At 44.0% G+C, this 8849-nt stretch overlaps 1 pseudogene; it reads right to left on the bottom strand.

Moving 5' to 3' along the window:
* LOC116556429 overlaps window positions 1–8045 on the bottom strand; it is a 25574-nt pseudogene extending 17529 nt beyond the window's left edge.
* Window positions 8046–8849: the final 804 nt, after the last annotated feature.

Below are 8849 nucleotides of genomic sequence, written 5' to 3'. Positions count from 1 at the left end.
AAAAAAAAAAAAAAAAAAAAAAAAAAAAAACAGTATCAACAACAAAGCAACCCCTATCACACATGTAACCATGCTTCCTTCTTCTTCACTGTCTCAGGGAAGAAAATACCACCCCCCACCTACCCCGTTCTGACACACAGACACACACACACACACACTCTCTCTCTCTCTCTCTCTCTCTCTCTCCCTCCTCTTTGCCCCACACTCACATCAGCTTTCATTCATTATCTCCTTTCCCCTTTGGGACCTTGCCCCATGAACAGTTTTCTTTCTTCTATAAATTCACTCTCTTGCCTTCTAGTCGTTCATCGCCCTCAGCCTATAAATACATCAAAACTCACCTATTGAGGAGCAAGTCTCTCTTGACCTTTCCTTTACTTCTCAGCCAAGCATCTTGAAAATAACACCTATTTTGTAATGACAAACACTTGGAGTCTTTACTTCCTCACTTCGAAACCCACCGCTGCTGGCTTCTGACCTTACCACTCAACTCAAACTGCTTTCAAAAGCATCAGCTCCAAATAGTCAAAGACACTGGACACTCCCAGTGTTATTCTAACTGGGCTTTTCGTTTGACACTGTTTCTTATCCAGACCTTTCCAAATCCTCTGCTTCTTTGACATCTCTCATGATTCTCCTCCTACAGCTCTGATCATTGCTTTTCGTTCTGTTTCACAGGGACTCTTTCCTCTGCCAGCTTTTAAATGTTTGCATTCCCCTAAGGGTTTCCTTCCGGTCTACTGATTTATTTTTTCTTTATCTGACACAGTCACTATTTTACTGCTCACCTCCCTATGCTGATGGCTCCCAAATATAAATCTCCAAGACCGACGTTGTTGCTGGACTTTAGACTCTTACCCAACTGTAGTCTGCTAGACATCTCCCCGGAGATCCACACATGGAAATCAACATGGCAGAACTAAATGCGTCATTGCCTCACATCTCTCTATTTGAATCCTTTTCTTTTGTTTTCTGTCTATGAAACGACATTTTAATCCAGTTAATTACCAAAGTCAGAAAACCGGGACTCATCCCAGATTATTCTTCCTTATTTGTACCAGCACAACTTGGCTATGTAGGATCCTAACGATATGCTTGATCAGCCTCTCTTCTTTGTGTTTTTTCCCTACCATGGATCAGGCCTCAACCTCCCTGGTGCACATGACTCAGTCACTTCTAAATTGGTCTCCTTGCCTTTGGTCTTATTTCTACCCCACTGCCTACCCCCATGTCCATGCTCTGCAGTGTTGCCAGAGAAAGTAACCTAGAACGCAATTCTGAGTGGGTTACCTGCCAGATTAAAACCCAGTTCAGAGGGATCCCATACATGGCCTTCAAGATAAAGGACTCCTTTGAGCGGCCTCTTCTAGACCTGGCAAGCCACATCTCCTGCCCTGCCCTCCCCACTCCATACCTTGTGTTCTCATTGTGTTGGGGTTCTAGGAGGTTCATGACATAGCTCTTCTCTTCCCTGTTGGAGTTGTGAATCAATTAAGTAACACGACAAGGAGACCTCACATGAAAGATCAACCTACCCTCTTTATTACTGATTAAGTCGGTACTGTAGAAAACATCTCCTTTCTGCAGACAAGGGCACTTCCTCATTGTGAACTCCAGAACAAGATAAGCACATGTTCCCTGTCAACAGCCCATTCCCATCAACAAGAGAAGAGAGTGGCATCAGGCACATTCAAGTTATTCTTGGATTTACTAATCAGAATTTACTCTCCTCTCCCCACCATGAGCAGAAGTCAAGTGAGAGAGGGCAGGAGCTGATAGGGGAGCTCCCTCCATGTGAAAATGCACCATGACAGTGGAGAAGTAAATGTCTGGGGGATACCCTTCACACGGCCTCACATCTGCGAGACTTTCTCATGTTGTTTTCATGCCCTGCAATAGCCTTTTTCTATTTCTTTACCTGCCTGACTCATCTTCCTTGCCTCAGTCTGATTTGATCTCCTTCAGAAACCTTCCTTAACTTCCCAGGATAGGACCCTTCTCTGTGCTCACAAGTCCCTATCAGAGCATTTACCTTAATGTAGCTAACATCTCTAATTTGTGTATTTTCCTTAAGGGAAAGCATTATGTTATTCACTCTTGTATTCCCAGTACCCAACATAATGACAGGTATAGAGCAGGTTCTTGAAAAATTCTCAATGGGCTGGACATGGTGGTTCACACCTGTAATCTCAGCACTTTGAGAGACCAAGGTGGGAGGATTGCTTGAGACCAGAACTTTTCAAGGCCAGCCTGGGCAACAAAGTGAGACCTGTCTCTACCAAATAAATCAATAAGTAAAAAACAATTAGCTAGGAGTGGCGGTACATGCCTGTTGGCATAGCTGCTCAGAAGGCTGAGGCAGGAGGATCACTTGAGCCCAGGAGTTGCAGGTGCTGCGAGCTGTGATTATGCCATGGCCCTGCAGCTTGGAGGACAAAGTGAAGCCTTGTCTCTCAAGGATGGAGCAGAGGTCTTCCAGACTCATCTCTCTATGTGATAGATGCTCTTTAAAAGCTGCATTTAACTGGAGTCAGGCAGACTGAATAAATCATAGTGGTTATTATTTTATTGCTATTCTTATTAGTAAATTATATTTCATTTGAGAAAACAATTTAGTTGAAAGAATACAGCAATTGATAATGGTACAATTCCTATCCTCAAGGAACTTAGGGTTGAAAAAAAGAATATACATAAGCAAAATAATTTATGCTTATGTATAAGTGAAATGGATTACAACAATGATACGAAAGATGAGAAGGAGGGGTTAGGATTTTTTTTTTAATCATAAAGTACTTGAGCTACCCTTTAAGTAGTATAATGTTATTTGCAAGTGGACCTAGGTGACCTTGGATTTGGCAATGACTTTTTAGATATAGCACCAAAGCCATGATCCATGAAAAAAATGCTTGATAACCTGACTCCACTGAAATTAAAAGACTTCTGCTCTGTGAGAGACAATATCAAGAGAATGAGAAGACTAGCCACCGACTAGAAGAAAAATGTTTGCAAAGGACACATTTGATAAAGGACTCATCCAAATTACAAAGAATTCTTAAAATTCAACAACTAGAAGACGATCTATTTGATTAAAAACTAAGCAAAAGACTTCAACAGACACATCACTAAAGGACATACAGAGATGACAAGTAAGCATATGAAAAGAATTCAACAGCAGCCGAGCTCAATGGCTCATGCCTGCCATCTCAGCGCTTGGGGATTCTGAGGCGGGAGGACTGCTTGAGGTCAGGGGTTTGAGACTTGCCTAGGCCATGAGTGAGACCTCATCTCTACAAAAGAATACAAAAATATCTGGATGTGTTGGCACATGCCTGTAGTCCTAGCTACTTGGGAGGCTGAGGTGGGAAGATTGCTCAAGCCCAGGAGGTCGAGGCTGCAGTGAGCTATGACTCTGCCAAAGTGGGCCATGTCTTAAAAAAGGACATTGAACATCATATATCATTAGATAATTGCAAATGAAAACAATAAGTTACCACTACACACCTATTAGAATGGTCCAAATCCAAAACACTGATAATATCCAGTGCTAATGAGGTTGTGGAGAAACTGGAACTCTCACTCATTAGTGCTGGGAATGCAAAATGGTACACCATTTTGCAAGGTAGTTTGGCAGTTTCTTACAAAAAGAACTAAACATAGTCTTACCATGTAATCCAGCAAACACATTCCTTGGTTATTTGCCTAAATGAATTGAAAACTTAAGTCCACAAAAAAACCTGCACACAGATGTTTATAGCAGCTTTATTCAGAATTGCCAAAACTTAGAAGCAACCAAAATGTCCTTTGGTTGTTGAGTAGATAAATACACTTTTCTACATCCAGACAATAGGCTATTATTTTTCAGTGCTAAAAAGAAATGAGCCATGAAAAGACATGGAGGAAATGTAAACACAGATTACTAAGTGAAAGAAGCAGTCTGAAAGGTTACATACTGTCTGATTCCAACTAGATGACATTCTGGAAAGAAACAAAACTAGGGAGAGGGTGAAATATCAGGGGCTGGAGATTCAGTTGAAATACTGGGGGAGGGAAAGGTGAACAGGGAGAGCACAGAGGATTTTGGGGCCAGTGAAATTATTCTGTACAATACAGAATGTTGCATTGGACAATAATGGTGGCTACCTGTCATTTATACATTTGTCAAAACCAATAGAATATACAATCCCAAGAGTGAGCCCTAATATAAGCCATGAACTCTGGGTGAAAATGACATGATGATGTAGGTTCACTGATTGTAACGCACCATTGTGGTATGGGATGTTGATAGTGGGGGAGGTTGAACACATGTGGGGGCAGCAAGCGTGTGGGTACTCTCTGCACTTTCTGCTCAGTTTTGCTGTGAACCTAAAGCAGCTCTAAAAAAATAAAGTTTATTAATTAAAAAAAATAAGCAGCCTACCTTGGATTTCCTCTCTTTCACCTTCCCACAAGTGGAAACAGACATACTCACAGGTCACATTGGACCATGCTCAGCCGCCAGTCTAGACAGCTCATTTTGGGAGTATATGCAAGAAAGACAGAGGCTACACTTTGCCTTTACTTTAAGCTAGAATAAATGAACAAATGGATGCATTTATACCACCCTCTAGTTCAAAAGGGCATTTAAGGTAGATTACAGTCATTTGTGAGGTAGATCACAATATAAAACTGCATTAAGAAGAAACAAATGAATAAAACATATACCAGGAACCAGGTAGGATGCAAAAGCATCTGAGACTAGTTACCAAATTTAAACAATGAGTTTAATTCTGAAATGCCTGGAAATTAAGGCAAAGAGAGAACCACCACCACCTCCACTCCTGCCCCCCATGTTCCCTTACTTCCCCTTAGTACCTAGTGTCCCAGGTACATTGCAACTCTGCCAGCCCCTCTGAAACTCCAATTTCTTACTGTGCTTCCTAGAGAGGAGAGGAGGTAATGAGGTCAGCACTTCCGAGAACAAGAATTGAAGCTTATAAAGCTGTGAGGAATTTCTGTTAATTATTGTATTGTAACGTTTCAGTGGAGGAAGTCACTTGATCTTTTCAACCGACTCTGGGAAAAGCAACACGTCTATTTAATACTGACCTTAGATCACCTGTTCATTCAGCACAATTGTTCCTCACCTCCCCAGAGAGATTTGCTTGCTTGGGAGAAATCAGCTGCTAGATTGCTGGGAGCTTTGTGAGTTTTTCTTCCCTCTCTAAAGCCTGGTTCTTCAAGTTAAAATAAAAATCACAGCCCTGGGAGGAAAAGAGGGCACATAAATAAGGTGGCTGCAGCTGATGAAAGGGACTCTGTACATAAGGGGACATTTTATTTGCCAAGTTGCCATAATAAAACACAGGTTTCCAAGTGTTTATCTGTTAATAATTTTCATTAAAAAATGTTTCTAATACCTGTGCATTATAACATTTTTAGAAAATACATAGAAACACAAGAAAGAAAGCCTGATTACCATCCCATGAAAACCACTATTAATATTTCAGGGGTTAGCCTTTCTCTGGGTCTCCCCACCTCTGACAGTCTCTCCATCTCTCACTCTCTCTCCTGACCTCTTTCTCTGTCTTGCTCCCTGTTTTGCAAAACTGGAATCATAAAGTACATAATGTTCTGAACTTGATTTTTTTCTTTGTTATTTATAAGAAATACTTCTTTGTTTTTAAACACATACAGCCACGAGAGGATGATGCAGCTCAAAGCTCTTAATTCAGGGTGTGTTTATGTGCAGCCCAAATATTTATTGAATGCCTACTGGGTCCTAAGCTCTGTGCCAGGCCTTCATGCACTGAGAAAGAGCTGGTCTCACGGAGCTTACAGTCCAACGGGGAAGATGGGTGCTAACCGATACCCAGCAGGGAAACTGCTTCTGCAAAGTGCCTGGATACTCCCGCGGATGGTGTTGGTTTGGAGCCAGCAGCTTTTGGGCTGCCTGCAGAAGGTCCCCACAACTGAGGTTTACTATTATTATTGCGTTTGCTGGTGAGACATACACAGAGTCTGCATGGCGTCTGCCTGCAGGGTGGATTGTGGTTAGCCAGGGGTTCCTTTTTCCGGATGACAGCTGTAGCGAAGTTGCAGACTGACCTCTGGCCTCCTTGATTTCTGATGAGGCCTGAGTCTGACAAATAGTCCCATGTCCTCAGTCCCCAGCACTCTAGCCCTGCTGGAAGCTGGCCATGTTTCTAAGAGCCAGCCCAAAAGAGAGGAAGATGAATACTTTTCAGGCTGCCCAGCCATAGCCCATAGAGCAGGGGTCAGGGGAGGGCACAAGAGAGAATTCTAACCACCAGCCCCACTGATGTCCACCTCTGACGGCCAGTGGAGGTGAGCATCCGGGCTGCAGGACCTTCGTGTGTGTGTGCTCGGCCCCACTGCCCCTTTCTTCTTTGTATGGGGCTCAGCACAGCACCATATACAGCTTCAAAACTTGATAGGGTAATTTTTATCTTAAAAGAAATCCCTGAGAAGTAAAGGTTCTGAGCCTTGTAGAGAAAGTAAATAAAGTGTAACATTCTGACCTTCAGAGCTGAAGGGGTTGTTACAGAGTTATACCAGGGGCTAGCCTTTAATAAAACCTCCTTTGAAACTGTGTTAGATGTATGTACCAAGTCCTTCTTTCATCTAATGCTTCCTCTTTGGGGAATTAGGTTGAGCATAAGCAACAGATGCCCACACGCTTCCCATAAAGAATGTCAGTCATTGGAACTGAGTTGCACTGCTCACTGTTCTCAGGCTTGTGGTCCACCATAGCACCTGATCCTTTTCACCTGTGTCTTTGCCCAGCTCTCTTCCTGCATTTGTGCATTTGAGTTACTCTACATGCATTTGTCCCCACTGAACAGCATATGGTAATTTCTGACTTACCACTTCTCCGATATAAGGGACCAGTTGAACCACAAAGAATTCTCAAATGGCAGCTGCCCTAGATTTATGGGTATGTGTGTGGGTATTATCCCTAAAAATAATGAGAGCTCATGTCTGCGGGGGCTCTGTAGTCAGAGCAATAATTTCAAAGCTGGGTATCAGCAGAATAACTAATGAGACCATTTAAAGTGTGTGTTAATGTGGTATGTGTGTAAAATTAACAACCCTTTGACAGCTAAGCCACAAACACCCTCCTGAGGTCAATCTGGAAGTCACAGCGAAGACTGGCTCTGTGGGGCAGCGTGTCAGATGTAAGTGGGAAGGCCCAAGAGCCTGGAGATGACCCAGCTGCCTCTTAAAAATTAATACTGTGTTAAATTAGCTCCCATGTAAATGCCGTTTTGTAACAGCTGCCTGGGCTGTTTGTGGGAGCAACAGCAGCTGGGAGCACACAGGGTCCCACTTCGGGACCATCTTCCTCTTTTTGATTAATCAGTACCAAACACTAATAGCAGAACTACCACCTAAATAACAACTGTAGCCACCACTTATTGAGTGCTTAGTGTATGTCATGCTCTGTGCTAAATGCTTTGCACACATTGCTTTTTCTTCCATCACTGTGAGTACTGCTGGCGTCCTATTGAACAGATGTGGAAACTGATGTTCTGAATATGACGTGCCCAGGCTCACAGGCAAGTGGGCGAGCTGGGATTTATGACCTGGGTCTGACTGACTCAGACAGGTGCTTTCTTAACTTGAAGAGTGTTTTTCCTTTTTGCAAAGAATAAGTGGTGAGCTGCCTTCACAGAGATGTGTGTATTGCCGAGGTAGCAGGAGGAAGGGCGTTTCTCTTTCAGCCAGAGCGCAGAAATGTTTCCAACCAAAGGACTGATATCTGTTCTGCTGGTAGGCTGGGTTGGAGGCATCTGCATTTTGGTTTAGTAAGATCTACTCCTAACCCTGCCACCAGCAACAGAACATAAGGAGAAAAAGCAAGGGCAGACTCTTGTTAAAATGCAGTTGAAGAGCAGGAAAAAGTCTTACAGAAATAAATCCTCTCCACAGGACAGCTGAGTGTCGGTTAATTGCCCGGCACTTTCTGAACTAGTCTGGACCAGAAAAAAGGCACCTGTGACCTTAATCGAACGGCCTGGTGTCTTGGCGAATGGGAAGCCATCCATACTGGCCACACCTCCCACCTCACACACGTGTAAGCTAACTCCACCACCTGCCCTCCCCTCTTCCCCATTCCAGAGACCCCTGAGGGGCCAGCAGGGCTGCTGTGCTGGAGCTGTGTTCCCCAGGGCACCTTGGGGTGAAGCCCTGACACATATACTGTCTCATGTTGCACAAGTCACACTGAAGCTGCCTCTGCCCCCAGAGAAGTGAAGGCCTTTCAGAAACTATCAGAAATAACAGCCAAGAAATCCATCCCATCCCTTTGAGAGGGAAAGAAAGAGAGGCAGTCAGTTGACAAGGAAGGAAAGCTCCTGGCAAGAAGGGTAGAGGGGAAAGAGAAAGAATTAGGAAAGAAATAGTCAGCAAATGACGCTCCTTTCTATTTTCACAAACAAGATCTGCTGGCTGACCTTTCAGGCCAGCTGGAAAATGATACCGCACACGGAGCATGCAAATAGGACCTGCTGTATTTTCCTGACACTCCGCACCCCGCCTGCTCCAAAACCCCACAGAGACCCTGGGGACACCTCAGTTACAGCAGAAAATCCCAAATGAGCACAGCTTGGCTGGGCAGCCAAGATGAGGCCAAGAATCAGGCTTCAGTATCTGGGGCCGTGTGCTAAAATCTGTTCTGGGGCATAAGTCCTGGTTGCTAAGGCGACAGGCCCAACCCCTCATGCCAAGGACAGGAGGATGCCTGCTGCGCCTTGGTTGGAAAAGGGGCTTGCCAGTGCCAGATCCCAGGAATGCAGGCCACTCAGCTCCTCCCTCTCTTGAAAGCATATAAAGGGCAAATGGCCCTCCCA

The sequence above is a fragment of the Sapajus apella genome, unplaced genomic scaffold, assembly GCF_009761245.1.
Source record: "Sapajus apella isolate SASKATOON/1434 unplaced genomic scaffold, GSC_monkey_1.0 scaffold16, whole genome shotgun sequence".
NCBI classification, from domain to species: domain Eukaryota; kingdom Metazoa; phylum Chordata; class Mammalia; order Primates; family Cebidae; genus Sapajus; species Sapajus apella.
The sequence above is the reverse complement of the archived record's forward strand: the minus strand, read 5'-3'. Positions and strand labels throughout refer to the sequence as shown.